Source organism: Scleropages formosus, chromosome 15 (assembly GCF_900964775.1).
Source record: "Scleropages formosus chromosome 15, fSclFor1.1, whole genome shotgun sequence".
Classification (NCBI taxonomy): domain Eukaryota; kingdom Metazoa; phylum Chordata; class Actinopteri; order Osteoglossiformes; family Osteoglossidae; genus Scleropages; species Scleropages formosus.
Genome location: NC_041820.1, coordinates 20,253,967 through 20,270,740, shown reverse-complemented (window position 1 = coordinate 20,270,740; position 16,774 = coordinate 20,253,967). Strand labels below are relative to the sequence as shown.

The 16,774-nt window shown below is 45.1% G+C and overlaps 1 protein-coding gene across 2 annotated transcripts in view; it reads left to right on the top strand.

Moving 5' to 3' along the window:
• Positions 1–16,774, top strand: part of LOC108919546 (adhesion G protein-coupled receptor G3) — a 72,096-nt gene that overhangs the window by 16,052 nt on the left and 39,270 nt on the right. For both annotated transcript variants that reach the window (XM_018727576.2, XM_018727577.2), the window contains one exon: positions 11,538–11,601. The gene's annotated coding sequence lies outside the window, so the exon portion shown is untranslated. The remainder of the gene's footprint in view (positions 1–11,537; positions 11,602–16,774) is intronic.

Sequence of the window (16,774 nt, the reverse complement as noted above, 5' to 3'; positions counted from 1 at the left end):
CATCTGAATTTTTGTCAATGGGAAAGAGCATATTTTATATTTCTAAGCATTCCTTTTGCAATAAGTTACCGTTTTACAGTAAGGGTTTTGTATGTTGTTAAAGAAAGAAAGTGTACACACACACGCTGTCTGAAACCACTTATCCCAACCAGGGTCATGGAAAACTGGAGCCTAACCCAGCAACACGAGGCGCAAGGCTAGAGAGGGAGGGGACACACCCAGGACGGGACGCCAGTCCATCACAAGGCACCCCAAGCAGGACTCGACCCTCGGACTCGCCAGAGAGTGGGACCAGGCCAAGCCGCCACAACCCCGCTCGGGACAATAAGTTGCTGATAATGGATGGTTACTAAGCTCTGTGGGACGTTTATTAACTAAGAGCATTATTTTTGGAAGCATTCTCGCTTTGCAGCTTTTTTCCCCAAGTGCCTCAAACTTTTGCACAGTACTGTACATTAAGTGCAAATCAGCTTAGCAAGACAAGGCAGGAAGCTGCATCTTCCCAGTTCCCACGTGTTTTGAGCCGTGAACACATTTCCTCTCGTTAGTGTAATGCTTTTTTCACCTATTTTTTTTTACCCATTTCATTATTCACAATGCCTGGTGGTAAACGTGCACTTGAAGGAAAATGGGAACTGTCTCGCAAGCGTACAGCAATCGATTTGGAGATGAAATTGAAAATGATAAGGAAGCATGAAGATGGACAGAGATTATCGTCTATAGCACAGGAGCTATGTTTAGCCATATCGACCGTGAATACGACAGGGAAGGAAGCTGCACGTATAAAGGAGCACACAATGATGCTGAAGGGGGGGAAATCTGACATACGTAATTTTTGACTTGCATAAGGAGTTGAAGAACGGTTTATTTGCGAAAGTCAACGGGTGTCTATTATCTTTTGGTTGTGTGGATAATAAAGAGAGTGAAACTGGCCAGAAGCCGATGAACATTCCACAAGCTTATGGAATGAATCAGTTAACTGTTTGGATTGAGTAGGAGACTGGGGAATGTATTTTTGATGTAAATGTTGTTTGAAGTTAATAAAAATGCCTAAATAAATCTGACAGGGATTTTTTAATCTCTTACAGCTTTATGAGGATTTTACAGAACCTAACCAGTGCATAAATTGAGAGATGTCTGCATTGCTAAACTTTTATTGACTGTGGATTAATTGTGGTAGTGACTTTGGATTTGCTGACAAATTGAGTTATGTATCGACTTCCTGGCTCAATTGTGTTCATAAAATGAGGAGCCAATGTATTCAGTACAACTCAACATTTATTGAAACAGCCTGAGCCAAGCACCATCTGGAGAAGTACAACAGTAGTTTCCCAGATTTTAGTCTGTTTAACCACTGCTTTGTCTTGGTCCTAGTCCAAATACAGAATGACAAAGCAACTTTGAAATTATTAGTTCTATAATTAATGGCTAATGATTATGAAATACCATCAGATGTTGTAAGGATCTGGATTTGGTATATTCCCTAAGATCTTTGTACCCTCTCAGCTTGTCAGTATCAATTTGCCCTGTTATAGGACCCCTTTGCTATGGCTCAGCAGGGATTCGACATGTAAGAAGCACATGTATCACTTGGAATGGACAGGGACACTAAGTGGTATAAGCATGGTAATTTTACAGATCAACTGGACTTACTGAAATCCGGTTGGCTTATAATAAGTTGTGCCCCTCACTGGTGGTCGGTGGCTCAGTTCTGTGCCATGCATAATATCCAGAGCAAAAGGGATTTGTCAGATGGTTTTTTTTTTTTTGGTTTTCACATAAAAAGTAAAGTTCAGTCGAGGGAATATTTTCTGCAGCTTTTTTTGTCGGAGCAGTAGGTGGTGCGATTAGATCTGCTGTCTGGGTTTGAAGGACCCAGGTTCGAATCCCTCTTGTTGCTGTTGTGCCCTTGAGCAAAGTACTTACTCTAAAATTCTCTGTTAAAAGCTGCCCTGCTGTGTAGCTGAATATTTACATTTATTTATTTAACAGATGCTTTTCTCCAAAGCGACTTCCAATGAATCAGCCCACACACTTTGTTCACCAAGGTGACTTACACTGCTAGATACACTACTTACAATAGGTCACTCATCTATACATCAGTGGAACACATTCTTTCTGTCACTCACACACTATGATTGTAGGTGTTGTCCCTTATATTAACACATTAGAATTCTGTGATGCCAGGATTTTTACATTTATCCTGCACTTTTCTCCAAAGCAGTTTACAATGTTACAGTTATCACAAACTTACAATTATTTACCCATTTATATAACTGGGCAATTTTAGGGTAAGTAGCTTGCTCAAGGGTATTACAGCCAGAGGTGGGGAATCAAACCTGCAACCTTTAGGTCCAGAGATAGCAGTGGTAGCCACTGCACTACCAGCTGTCCTTATAATTAAACTGATACTTAATTATAAGTAGCTTCACATTCTAAGTTACTTTGGAGGAAAGAATCAGCTAAATGAATAAATGTATTAAATGGAAAATTAAGGCTTATTTTTGTAGATGAAACATTTCCACTATCGCACCAAACTCTTTCTTTCTGCCATAGCTGACATTAACACAATCGTGACCTTTGCTGGTGAGCACCACTCCGAGTCTATGTCCCCACCCTCCTGATCCGCTGTTTACCCAACTGGTAAATAATGTGTGGATTGGATTTGGGTTGGATGTTGGAAAGGGGAATCCAACGCGTTCTAATGCAGCCATGCAGTGGACTCCCCTCACTCCCCCCACCAGCAAAGGCACCCAGGCATGGAGCGCAACTTCACAGATCAGTGGCACCACACAAGCAACTGTATTCACACATGCGTGGAGATAGGTGCTGCATGCTTGTCACACGCTGGCTGCCCTCATTACCCCTTGAATGTCGGCAGTATCTCTAGCTAAAAGTACCGGTCTTGGATCTGGTTGAAACCCAAACGTCTGAAAAACAGGGAACCAAGCACTTGGAGAGCATAACCTGTAGGAGTGCCTGCAGAAGGAGACTAGGTCTTGTGTGCCTGGCTTAGTGTCAAAGGTGTCGTGACAAGCTGTGACAGCAGCGGAACGCAGTTTTAGGGGGTGAAGATGGTCCCGGTAGTCTCCTGGAGATGTTGGCTGATGGACTGTATAAGCCAGTTGTGGCTGTGCTGAGACACATTGGGAGTCTCTGGATGAAGGGGCTGATGAAGTCATCTGTGTGCAGTAACTTCGAGGGACGGCAGATAATCTTGTTACAGGGATGGTTCAAGAGGCGCCCACAGATCTGGCAGAGATAACGTGTGTGCTTTCACAAAGGCTCGCACTGGACATGGGGTTTTAATCACAGCGTATAACTTACGCACTGGTCCTCCTCCGCCTCAGCTCCAACCATCAGTTTATTCACTGATACTAAAGACTTGTATAAAAAGGGGGGGGGGGGGGGGGGGGGGGGGGGGGGGGATGAATCATTTATAAAAATAGACCAGGGGCCGATTTTAAATAGAGAGCCCAAGTTGCCTTGTTTCTACGGTAACTGCGAACAGGGAGGTGCCGTGGATGCGAGAGGAGGCAAAACAAATGGCTGTGTCAGCCCTGCAACTTCGATGGCAACAGCGCCGCCATTGGCTCGTGCTCTTCTAGGAAGGAGGGGAAGGGCCTGGGGAAGGTGGCGAAGTCGAGGAGATGCCTGCGCCGTGCTCGGTTGCATCAGAAAGCCTCTACCGAGGAGCAGAGAGCATCAGCAGCACACATGGCTGCACAATCACACGCTCCACTTCTTGTAGCAGCATGCTGCCCCCCACCAGATCTTTCTCTCTCTCTCTCTCCCTCTCTCTCTCTCGCTCTCTCTCTCCCACCAACATTCTCAGCACGTGAATCCTGCCTGGAGACCGAGTGAGGGAATTCCAGCCTCTCTGATTGGCCAAGCTCCCTAGCAACGGCGTACACTCAGCCAGCCAGTCAGGCGTAGCCCATGCGGCACACTGACCCAATGGCAGGAGGCGGCAGTCCAGCCCAGCAGGCACTGTGACCTGGTAACAGTCAGCCGCGGGATGCCGGCCGGCCCGCAAGAGTCCCCTCTGGCCCCTCCCACCCCTCTTGCCATTGGCGCGGGGCTGTCCTACCAGGACCTCTGCCTGCCTGCTCCTCGCCAGGACTTGTTTACTTCCTCGCTGAACCATTCAGCCACCCCTCCATTCATTCATTCCACTTATTCTCTTCCCTCCTCCTCCCTGCTCGCTCATCAAAACAGAGCCCATTCTTTGCAGAAGGGCGTCTGCCCCTCAAGGTCAGGAGCATGCGGTGTCAACAAGCCCCTATTGGTCCACAAGGAGCCGGAGCAGAGCCCGAGTTCCTAGTAACAAGGCACAACAGGAGGACCTGCACACATCACTCGACTAAGCCCCCTGTCGCTAATCCGACCTTTAAAGTCATCTTCTGCGTTGTTCTTTCGATCTGAGCGTGGCCTTGACGTGTTGAGAAGTTCAGGATTGTAGCATTTTCTCAGCCTGCTTCTCGTCAGAAGATAGATAAAAGTTGATTTGGCGCGCACTCCAGCAGCTGAATGTACGAAACCTTAATCAAGGCTCCAGAACAAACACAGACGGGCATCAAGAGAAACCAGAGAGGGAAGGTTTGTGCTTCCATGAACGCATTCCAGGAGAGCTCCACGGGGGCAGAGGGATAAGCAGTGTACTTCAATGACTTGACTAGAATGAACCATCAATGAAAGCCACCATGTCAATGATCCATGTCAATAGTTGAAAACGAGCACCTTGAAGAGGTCCTGCAGGGTGACTAGGGGTGTTAGGAGGGCGAACTGCAGGGAGAAGGGTCAGGGATGAGACAGGGAGCCGGCTGGGATGAGTCCTCCCACCAGCCGCAGCTGAGGAAAGGAGCTCAGCGGAGAATAGAGGGTTTAAGGGGGAAGGAGGTGGAGAAAGAGCTAATACTACTTCACACACACACAGATGTCTCTGTCTCCAGGGAGAGCTCTAATGCAGACTGATTCTAATAAACACAGCTATACTGCTCGTACTGTGCAGTTCTCCCATGTGATATTTACGTGGAACACGTATTCCGTGTTCTGGAGCAATTAGTGAAGTCTTTAATTCATGGGTTGCCATGAAAATTAATGCATGCTTGGATTTTTTTGTAAAATTGTGACAAGTTCGAGTTTGACATTAAAAAGTCATTTTGTACGCATCAGTACAAAAAAGTGAGCAATCAGAAATAGCAGTGAGGGGCTGCAGAAATACATTCTTTATCTAAAGGTATATTTAATGAACTTACAGGTTATCATCCATTCTCTCTTTAAAATACAGGCATCTCCCATTATACAGACATAATTCATTCCTGAAAACAGCCCATGTACCAAGACGTTGTAAACTAGGAGGTCCTTTCCCATTATTTTAAATGGGGAAAAAATTTTTCTTAAAAACAGTCTCCAGAAATAGTAATCAAACTAATAGGACAATATGATATTAACAATAATTAAAAAGAAAATTAATACTAAACTATACTTAACTAAACTGTAGCATAGTAAGTACACATAAACGTACGAAAGACACAAACAGTAGATTTACATTTGTTCATTTAATAGACACTTTTCTCCAAAGCAACAAATATCTGAGAACAATACAAAACTGCGTTACATCAACAGAAGGAGAGATCTGGATGCAGACACGTGATTCTAGAATACAGTCAATTTGTCACATTCCACAGTACAAACCAGTATACATTACATGAGGAGCTATATGTAGACTTTTCCATTATTAAGTAAATTATTAAAAATTATAAAACGTAACAAACCCGTACATGATGAGTTTTGAGACTCCTCTTAAATGAGAGAGGTTCGTGATCAAGACACACTAAAAAGGAAAACATTTCTAAAACTGTAATAAAACAACTTGAGAAACAATACTAATTAAGAAGATGGTATCATACATTGTTGAAAAGTCTGTGCCTGACTGGCTCTTGACTTCTGCATCATCGGGGAAATGTCTAACTCAAACACTAAAAAAGTACCTAATACCAGGAGCAGTCATTTCGTATACTGAACTTGGGTACAACTTTTCTAGGGCTGATATACGAAAAGTCTCTACAGTAATACCTCACCCTACGTCGTTAATTGGTTCCAAAGGACTTAAGTCGAAAAATGACGGAAAACGAAATAACCCCTAAAAAATTATTTAGACTCCTATAAACCCCTAATAAGCATTCCCCTTAAGTGTATACACTTCAATTAATGCTAAAGAAAAAAAAAGTAGGTAAATAAGACAATTTTTTTTATTTTTAAGCTTTTAATTGATTTTATAGATCACAATATATTATTTTATATATTTTAACATTTATTTTTATTTGATTTTACACTTTCTTATTGTTTTTAAGTGATTTTTAAGTTTTTAACAATTTTTAATATTTTCGGCTGACCGACAAAGTCGCGTCAGCCAACTGAAGACGAATTGTATTTTTCCATATATATTTAACAAAAAAACCGAGTAAAGTCGAATTCGACGCAACACAAAACGACATAGGGCGAGGTATTTCTGTAAACCGGGAGTCCGTATACTGGGGTATACCTGTACTGTACTAGCGTATGAAATTTACTGATGGACAGAGAATGAACAGGGAGAGCATTGAGTAAAAAGGTGATGTCCTGCAGTGCAGATCATCACCTTTGGGATGACTGATTGAGCATCAGTAATACAAACTGCTGTAGAGGCGCTACTTATTTGCGCTGCATCCTCAAAGCAACATTAATAAAAGGCAGAGTGCATTAGGCGCCGTCTGACCACGTAACTCACCAGCTCTCTCTGCCTCCTTGTAATCAAAGAAGGTGCATGAAGGAGGTCATAAAGGAGAGGAGGCAGAAAAATGACGAGGTGAGAGACAGCGAGCAGCCCCTGCAGGTCGTCTCAGGTGAAGCCGCTGTGAATAATTGAGAAGGCAGTGGGGGAGGTAATTTTGGCCTGACCCCAGCCTCCTTGAGATGGAGAGCTGCCGAAGACGCTCCGATTATTAGGCAGCGACACCTGATCGCCACCAGTAACCGAAAGCTCAGACAGCAGCGGACACGTCTTCCTCATGCCGTCTGGTAAACACATGCCCGGCAAGACCAAAGTCAGCATTAGGGCAACAGGTAGTGTAATGGTTATGGACAAGAGTCGTAACAGTACAGCAGTGGGTGCAAGCTGAAGCCCCTTTGCTGTTCCCTGGTATATTTATTCATTTACCTGATGCCTTTTTCCAGAGCAACTTACAATTATTTACCCATTTTTACAGCTGAGTAATTTAACTGGAGCAATTTTTTTTTAAAAAAAGTACCTTGCTCAAGAATAGAGCAGCTGGAGGTAGAATTAGAACCTTCAGAGCTAAGGACAGTAACCCTAACCCCTATGCTACCAGGTACCTCTTCTACATGCCTTCCTCAAAGGTACTTACCATGTTTACATTTATTTATCGTTTATTATCACCAGCATTTACACAGCTGGGTAATTTTACAAGAACAATTTACATTTATTTGTTTAGCAGACACTTTTCTCCAAAGCGACTTACAATGAATTCTATGTAGTGTTATCAGCCCAGGGGGGTGCAGTGGCGCAGTGGGTTGGACCGCAGTCCTGCTCTCCGGTGGGTCTGGGGTTCAAGTCCCGCTTGGGGTGCCTTGCGGCGGACTGGCGTCCCGTCCTGGGTGTGTCCCCTCCCCCTCTGGCCTTACGCCCTGTGTTACCGGGTAGGCTCCGGTTCCCCGTGACCCCGTAAGGGACAAGCGGTTCTGAAAATGTGTGTGTGTGTGTGTGTTATCAGCCCACACACTTTATTGACCAAGGTGACTTACACTGCTACATACACTACTTACACTGGGTCACTCATCCATACATCAGTGGAACACACTCTCTCTGTCTTTCACACACTGTAGGGGAACCTGAACAGCATGTCTTTGGACTGTGGGTAGAAACCCAACACAGGGAGAACGTGCAAACTTCAAACAAACTGAGCAAGTATCAAACCCATGTCCTCTCACACCACCCAGGTGCTGTGAGGCAGCAGCGCTACTTGCTGTGCTGCCCCTTCTTAAGTAACCTGTAGTGTTTTACTCCTTTATATACACACACACACCATCTGAAACTGCTTTTCCCATGTGGGGTCACGGGGAGCCAGAGCTTAATATGGTAGCACAGGGCATAAGGCTGGAGGGGGAGGGGACACACCCAGGACAGGGCACCAGTCCATCACAAGGCACCCCAAGCAGGACTCAAACCCCAGACCCACCAGAGAGCAGGACCCAGCCAAACCCACTGCAGCACTGCACCCCCTCTTCTTTTATATAGCTGGGTGATTTTTATTGAAGCAATCTCACAATAAGTACCTTGCTCAAGGGCACTACAGCAATAGTTGGGATTCAAACCCATGATCTTCACATCCAAAGGTTGCAGCACTAACCACCATGCAACCAACTGTCCCTCCTGCTCTTATCTGCTTCAAAACACTTATATCAAAGGACAGTAGGAGTCCTCATGACCTGAATGTACTTTAGCTTCAGTTCTGCCTGAACATCCAAGTTCTTGAGCACCAAACGGATGTGGAATCATCACACTGGGTCCCCTCCCTCTTCCTTCTCACTGTCCCCACCCACACTCATTAAAGGGCTGAGGCAATGAGCTCAAGGCAGAAGCATTCCTCCAGTGTGTATTAACTTCTCTCAATCCAGGGTGACTCACAGGGATGTTGTGTTGGGGGTGTAAATCTCTCCTTGTCCATCTGGGGAAATCTGGCCTCATGCCCTCCCTCCCTCCACCACTTAACCCAAGATGAAAGTGTTATGAATTAGCGATGCTTACGTTACATCATATCCAAATTCAGGGATTTACATATGGCACGCTGCATTTGGTGGGGATTTACATTTATTCATTTAGCTGACGCTTTTCTCCAAAGTGACGTACATCTCTCATGAAAAAAACAAAGATTGTATTACATCAACAGAAGGAGAAATTTGGATGCAGACACATGATGCTAGAGTGCAGTCGGTTTGTCACATTCCACAAAATAAACCAGTACACATCACACAAGTAGCTGTATATTATGGGACAGCTGTATATTTTATTATGGGATAGTTGGAAGTGTAGCGGTTAGTGCTGTTGCTTTTGGACCCAAAGGTCGCAGGGTCGAGCCCCACTTCTGGCTGTAGTACCCTTGAGCAAGGTACTTACCTTAAATTGCTCCAGTAAAATTACCTAGCTGTATAAATGGATAAATAATTGTAACCTGTACACTGTAAGTTGCTTTGGAGAAAAGTATCAGCTAAAAGTATATAGCATTGGGGGTGCGGTGGCGCAGTGGGTTGGACCGCAGTCCTGCTGTCCAGTGGGTCTGGGGTTCGAGTCCCGCTTGGGGTACCTTGTGACGGACTGGTGTCCCGTCCTGGGTGTGTCCCCTTCCCCCTCAGGCCTTACGCCCTGTGTTGCCGGGTAGGCTCCGGTTCCCCGTGACCCCGTATGGGACAAGCGGTTCTGAAAATGTGCGTGTGTGTGTGTGTATATAGCATTTCAATCATTTAACAGATTGTAATTTAAAAAATAATAATTACCATGTGATTTCAAGCATGCTATTCCCATCCCCTGGTGACCTGCTGCACTTCTCCACCTGCCTGAAGCGGAGCCGTGTGCTGTTCTGTGCCATTAACTGTGAGCACTCTGCTGGTCCTGCAACACCCTCTGGATTCTAGGAAATAAAATAGCATCATGCTTTAATTCAGCGTGAAGAGTCATAAACACAATCCTGATTTAGAAATAAACAGTCCGCAGGAATGTACTTTAAAAGAATCTTTACCGACTCTCCGAGATGTGCATTTGCGCCAGTATTTTTTAGCATTGCGGTGAAGTCACGCTAGTTTGGCGTAGGACTTGAGGGGTTTTAGAGGCATTTCAGTGACCCTAACAGGATTTTCTAAGGTTAAAAAATCCGGTAAATTACACTGAAAAAAATTATTTGAAAACATTTAGGAGTTAATACCACTTGGAATGCTTCTAAATGATGGCCTTCTTTAAAATTCAACTCATGCTATATATTTATCATTAGAGAAGATACCTTTACTACACACACCTATACCCCAGCTGGTGTTTTAGTGTTACAGTCCTGAAAACAACTGAATAGACTAACCCATATATTTTAAGTGGTTTGCACAGGTTTGCTGGAACACATGTTGGTATTTCTACATACAGTGGTGAACTAGTGGGTCCTGTGGAGATGTGATGCACTGGAGGGTCTGGAGCACAGGCTTCCAAAACGGCTGAGCTGGAAGCCCATGTGTGTCCATAGAGTATGTCCTTCTAACACCACACATTAACTGGATGCGCTTGAAACCAGAAGTCTGCAGGATTGAATCCCAGCAGGATGATTCCATTTTGCATGAGAGAACAAGCGACATGCTGGCTAGACCTGTTGCCTTGTGCTCAAAATGAGCACAGGTTTGAATCCCCTTCTGCTATAGTATCTTGAGCACAGTACTTACTCTAAATTGCTCCCATAAAAATTAACCAGCTGTATAAATGGGTATGGCATGGTAAGTACTTTAGCACTGAGTTGCTTTGGAGAAAAGTGTGAGCTGAGTAAATAAATGTACCCTTAAATTGTCTGTTAATTTTCCTGCCCTGTTCTTTTATTGAGGAATTCTTATTTATACTGTAGAGTGCAGGGAGTTCAGTAGCATAGTGGTTTGGACCAGGTCTTGTTCTTAGGTGGGTCTGGGGTTCAAGTCCTGCTTGGGGTGCCGTGTGACAGACTGGCATCCTGTCCTGGGTGTGTTCCCTCCGCCTCCAGCCTTATGCCCTGTGTTGCCAGGTTAGGCTCTGGCTCCCCATGACCCCAAATGGGACAAGCAGTTTAGACAGACTGTAGAGTGCATTGCAAAAGTGTTCAAACCTTTGACCAATTCTCTCATTTTACTGTGTAATGGTACATTAATATATCAGCTCTGTGGTGTTTTTTTCATAACACTGAAAGTCAGTTATTTTAAGGTGGCATTGTTTTTATATTACAAAATATTGTAAGAAGAATAGCACAAAGTGAAACTTGTCTTTTGCATTAGTATTAAATCACTGCGCTGTGGAAAATCCAAGTTTATACAGATGAAGGGCAATTGGCCTCTAATTGTGAACCATGAAAGTAACACACATTTTCTGGATAAAACCTCACAGTTATGCAAATATTTTTCAGCAAAAAATGCACAGCAGGAGTTTTAAGCACCTTAGTGACTTAACATTTAAAAGAGGGCATCCAGCGGCTTCTTGTTCTTCGTGTCGTGTAAGTGGAGAACGTTTGTTATTTGTAGTCCAGTCTTTTACATCTCTGAAAGCTGTTTCACATTTCACAGCATCCACTTTACTGTGATTTCTCTGTTGGAGCTGTTAAAACACAATTTTTTTCTGATGGCTATTTCCTCGTACTCTCCAAAGAAAAGGAATGCAGTGTGTGACTCATCCAACCATTTTTACTCCAGTGTTTACAGCCCTTGTTTTTCCGTTTGTTTCCTTCTTTGTTTGGCCTCTATCCCGGCTGCCCACTGTCCAGCGTGAATTTGCTAAGGGATTGCTCATAAGGCGTGAGCAAAAGCAAGACCTTCCTCTGCGTCCAGGTAAGAGGAGTGCCCCACGCACAGCAGCATCACTGCTATCACCTCTCATCAGCTGCTAATTATTCTGTCTCGGTTCCAGCGATCCGGTTTCTGCCTGTGCTCCAGCTACTAAACATTTATCTGCCACCATTCATATTTAATGACAGCCTATTATCTCACTACAATGTAGGAAGCAGACAGACAGACCCTCACCTGACACCAGGCGTGGCGGCCAAAACGACTGACACACCAAAATCACGCGGCAGTGCCCACCTGCACCGAGACACTCACAAACCACACATCAAGTCACATGCTGGACGCCATCATCTAGGGACCAAGTAGATGGCGTAGGGGTTAGAGCTGCTGCCTTTAGACCAAAAGGTTACAAGTTCAGTCCCTACCTCTGGCTGTAATACCCTTGAGCAAGGCACTTACCTTTACCCAGCCTGTTGGCACAGCAAGTAGTGCTGCTGTCTCATAGCACCTGGGTGGTGTGAGAGAACAGGGGTTCAGTCCCTGCTCAGTGGGTGGAGTTGGCATGTTCTTCCTATGTCTGTGTGGGTTTCCTCTGGGTGCTCTGGTTTCCTCCCACAGTCCAAAGACATGCTGTTCAGAGTCCCCTGTAGTGTGTAAGTGAGAGAGAGAGTGTGTTTCACTGATGTATAGATGAGTGACGTAGTGTATCTAGCAGTGTAAGTTACCTTGGCGAATAAGGTGTGTGAGCTCATAACACTACATAGAGTTCATTGGAAGTTGCTTTGGAGAAAAGTGTCAGCTAAACAAATAAATGTAAGTAAGAGAAACAGAGAGGTGCACATTGTTTGTATTCACATAGTAGTTCAGGAGGAAACTTCTTACTGGTGCAAAGGAAGGTAGCGTGGTGTGACTATACTGGAATCAGAGATATGAAATGTAACCGTCTCTTCTTTCGCGTTGGGGCAGATGGGACTTCTTTATACAGTAGTGGGGAAACTATCCTACACCACAGTCAGGGTGACACGGCAGAGCAGAACATCACCAGCTTTACAGTCAGCCAGAGAAGTAGACAGCAAAACTACCCAGGACTAGTGGATCAGTGAGAAGGAGGTAGGGGACAGGGAGACCAGTGGACAGGATGGCTGGTGGTGACACCCTTTGCTGGGGCTCCTGGTCCTGCTCCAGGAGGCAAAAAACAAACACCGCTGTGGCTGGAACCACCCAGCACAAGGACGGGGCTTTCATTCCTTGGTGGTCCAGTCATGCTGGGCGTGTCCTGCCAGAGCTCACCACATCTGAGCGTCCCTTCAGAAATACCCTGACGGCATAGAAAGTGGCCACCCTTCCCAGGCCAGGGGGCTTCCTGCCCTCCTCTTTCCCTCCAGGCAGCATTGGGAGCAACTCCGAACCTGAGCCCTACCAGCAAGGAGCAGCACCCCGCCTGCCTGACTCCCGCTGTATGGGACAGAAATGGAGAGAGACTCTAAGAAAGCAGAAGGTAGCTTGGAATACAAAGGCAGGTGCCGAGTCCAGGTGGCCTGTTGTGTTTTTGTGTCCCTACACCTTTCGGGAACCTTAAAAAATGCATAAAAAACATAGAAAAACAGACATTGTGGGGGTGTCCTTGCTAAACCCACTCCCTAAAAGTACAGACACGATCCACCTTCTATCCACTTTTACATGGGGACGGATTCACTGGGGAGAATTCAATAATAATTTATTGCATTAAAGTGAAAGTTGAAGTGAAACCGCCATAAAATTGGAAAACAAATGTGCGTGTGTGTGTGTGGATGCACGTCCGCATGTCCGTGTTTTTTCTCTTTGGGTCTGTCGGTGTGTGTTCCTTTTTCCACACATGTTGCGTGTGTATTTCCACATGCCTCTGTGTATGTGTTTGATGTAGCCAGAGCTGAACCATATTGTGTCCTGCGGGCAAATAAAACGATAACGGTGTGATGTTCAGCAAGTGCGGGTGGCTTACCAGGTGGAAGGGGTCTCACCATAGCAGGGGAGGTGTTCAGGTGAGGCCCCCCAAGGTCCTGCTCCAGTTCACTGGCAGAACCTCACCGACATGCATCGGCAGCTCCTTTCAAGGGCCGGCCCGACCAATTTGTACTTACACCGACCGTAACAATTATCCCCTACTCCTGGCTGCGGCCCCAGGACAGCAGCCAGCAGTAACCTGAGCCAGTCCTGAAAGATGCAGGATCCATTAAACAAGAGCACGCGCAAGCAACCCTGGATGAGCCCCACGAGCCCCTGGCTCCCTCTCCCTTTTCCCCTTGTCCTTCTTGCCTCGGAGATTTACTAAGTTTTTGTGCGCCGGAACGGCACCGACAAGCCAATCTGAATGTGAAGACCAATGGAAGTGAATGTGTATTTAATTTCAAAATATATGTGAATGAGAGGCTTCATCTCCACAGCTACCAACACCAGAGCACCTTTACAGGCAGGGAAAACAGTGTGAAAACAGTGTGAAAAATACCTTACGGAATCGTGACATTTTCCCGTATCATTTTCCTGGTTTCTTTTCACGCTTCTTCCAGTTACAGGAAGTTTTCTGCTGGCAGACTCAGTCTAAGACCTGTTTTTAGGTTTACTCACCTTCTGATTTTGAGGCTTTTACATGTATTAAGCTGATGCTTTTTTTCCAAAGCGACTTACAGTGTTAATCTGCCTACGATTATTTACCCATTTATACACACACACACACACACACACACACACACACACACACACACACTTTCTGAACCGCTTGTCCCATACAGGGTCGCGGGGAGCCGGAGCCTAACCCAGCAACACAGGGCGTAAGGCTGGAGGGGGAGGGGACACACCCAGGACGGGACGCCAGTCTGTCGCAAGGCACCCCAAGCAGGACTCGAACCCCAGACCCACCGGAGAGCAGGACCCAATCCAACCCCCTGCGCCACTGCGCCCCCCCCCCCCCCCCCCCCCCCCCCCTTTATACAACTGAGTGATTTTTTTATTCGTGTAATTTAGTGTAAGTACCTTGCTCAAGGGTTCTACAGCTGGAGGTGGGATCCAAACCTGTAACCTGTGGGTCCAAAGGTGCCAGTTCTAATCACCTGCTACCAGCTGCCCTTTTCATAGTACATACACCTTGCTGTCACAAAATGACTTTTTGTTTTGTTATTATTATCGATAAGTACCTATCAAGGGGTATTGCTCATTAAAAATGTGGCAATGGTAAAATAATTGTAATGCTTTTTTTTTCTGATGAACTCACCACATTTTTCCTTGTTTTCACTGGGTGGCTTCATTAGAAGAATTATAATATTTCACAGGAGAATAGCATCTACTAAATGAATAAATGTAAATATAAACAACTCATTTTTGATTGATGGTTTAAATAATGCGTGATATATATTTAAAAGAGTTTTTGAAAATTAGTCCTTATGGTTAATTTGTGTACAAAGGTATAATGTGAACATGTGATTAATAGCAGTAACAAGTGGGTTTGACCCATTTTCACCAGACCTCATTTTGCTGCTGTGTTCTGCTTTGAATTGTTTCCACCTCCAGTGAACGAGAAAGATTTTACGCAGAAAATGGTCTTCAGCCCTAAATCAGTGATCAAACCTTAATTTTGCCAGGAAGCATGTTTAGTTGTTGGTGGACACTACAGTGCTGTGTTAATAATGTATCTGACAGGGAGAGACTCGCTGAAATTAATGGATGCTGACATCTCCTGGGCCGAGTTTGATGCTGTGTACAACTGACGAGTCTCCCCTACATCTGAGGGGGTTCGGAAGTGCAGGGGACTTAGTGTATGTGACAGAAGGCCTTTTCACGTCAGACCAGTTAAAGGAGCAGCTGTATCAATACTTGTGTGTCCAGTAGTAACGTGTCAATGAGCTGCAGAACATTTACACTTATTTATTTGGGCGATGCTTTGCCCTAGAGCAACTTAGTGTTAAGCTACTTTATTTATTTAGCCATTTAGACAATTGGGCAAATTTTTACTGGAGCAGTTCAGAATAAGTATGATGCCTGTACTACAGTCAAACCTGGTAGTGAGTCATATGTACCCCATGACCTCTCCAGACCGATTGTATCAAAACAGACACATTACACAGAGAGAAGGGCGAGGGGTGGAGCAAGCGAGAACTGCGTCGCTCAGCTCCGTTCCACACCACAGGTTGTGATGTTTACAGACTGATGTCATCTCAGTGCCCCGCCGTGTGCCATTTGTCATGGTGGTTAACGACTAGGACATGTGTGCAAGAAGTTCCCAGTTTGAGACCAGCTTGAGCAGAGGTCCAACTGTCAACGAGAACATCCAGCTTCATAAATGGGTCAACTTTAAGGTGCTTGGGGTGAAAAATTCTAAATACGAATAAGATATGCGTTTAGCCATCTCTGAGGCTTGCCTTCCTGCTCTACTCGGTACCGTCACTGAGTCATCGGCTCAATCTGAAGCGTACGTGTGCGTTATGTGGTGATGTAAAGCACGGTCCACCGGAACTTGCTGAGCTGTCACAGGCTTTTCCTGTGTGGTCACAATAAAGGCTCCAAGGGGGGCATTCCATTTAAAGCTTCATACAGCTGAGAACCTCAACCGCTGTAAGTGATCTTACGTAAACATTTCACTGTATGCATCTTTTCTGGTACTTTCCCCTACCTCATGCTCAGTTTCAGTGCTACGTATTTTAGCTGGAAACATTCTCATTATGACACGCAGGCGACAGAAAGAAGCTCAGTCCATCACCTTTCTCTGTTTTTCAACCTAAAAACTGGATTTGACCATCATTTTACCTGACACTTTTCTACCAAATGACCTACAGTATGAAGCAGCCTACAGCTGTTTACCCATCTACATAGCTGGGTAATTTTACCGGAGCAATTCAGAGTAAATGCCCTGCACAAGGCTCCTACAGCAGTAGGTGAGAGTCAAACCCTAACCCTTCAGCTCCAAAGGCAGTAGCTCTAGTCAGTATATCATTAGCTGGCCTTGCTGTTGGAGTTGTTTTGCTTGCTGGTATGTCTCTGTTTCACCGCATGAGTTTATGTCAAATAAATTGGGGGCTATTTATTTATGTCAAATAAATAAATTGCCCTCTAAATCATACTAAAATGTACAAAAACAATGGGCAGAATCCAGCCAGCCTGGTTTAGTAAGTATGTACCAATGTCGAAAAACCTCCTTTCAGCTGTATGTGTCACTTTCCGTGCCACAAAGCCCCCCCTTGCATGACGG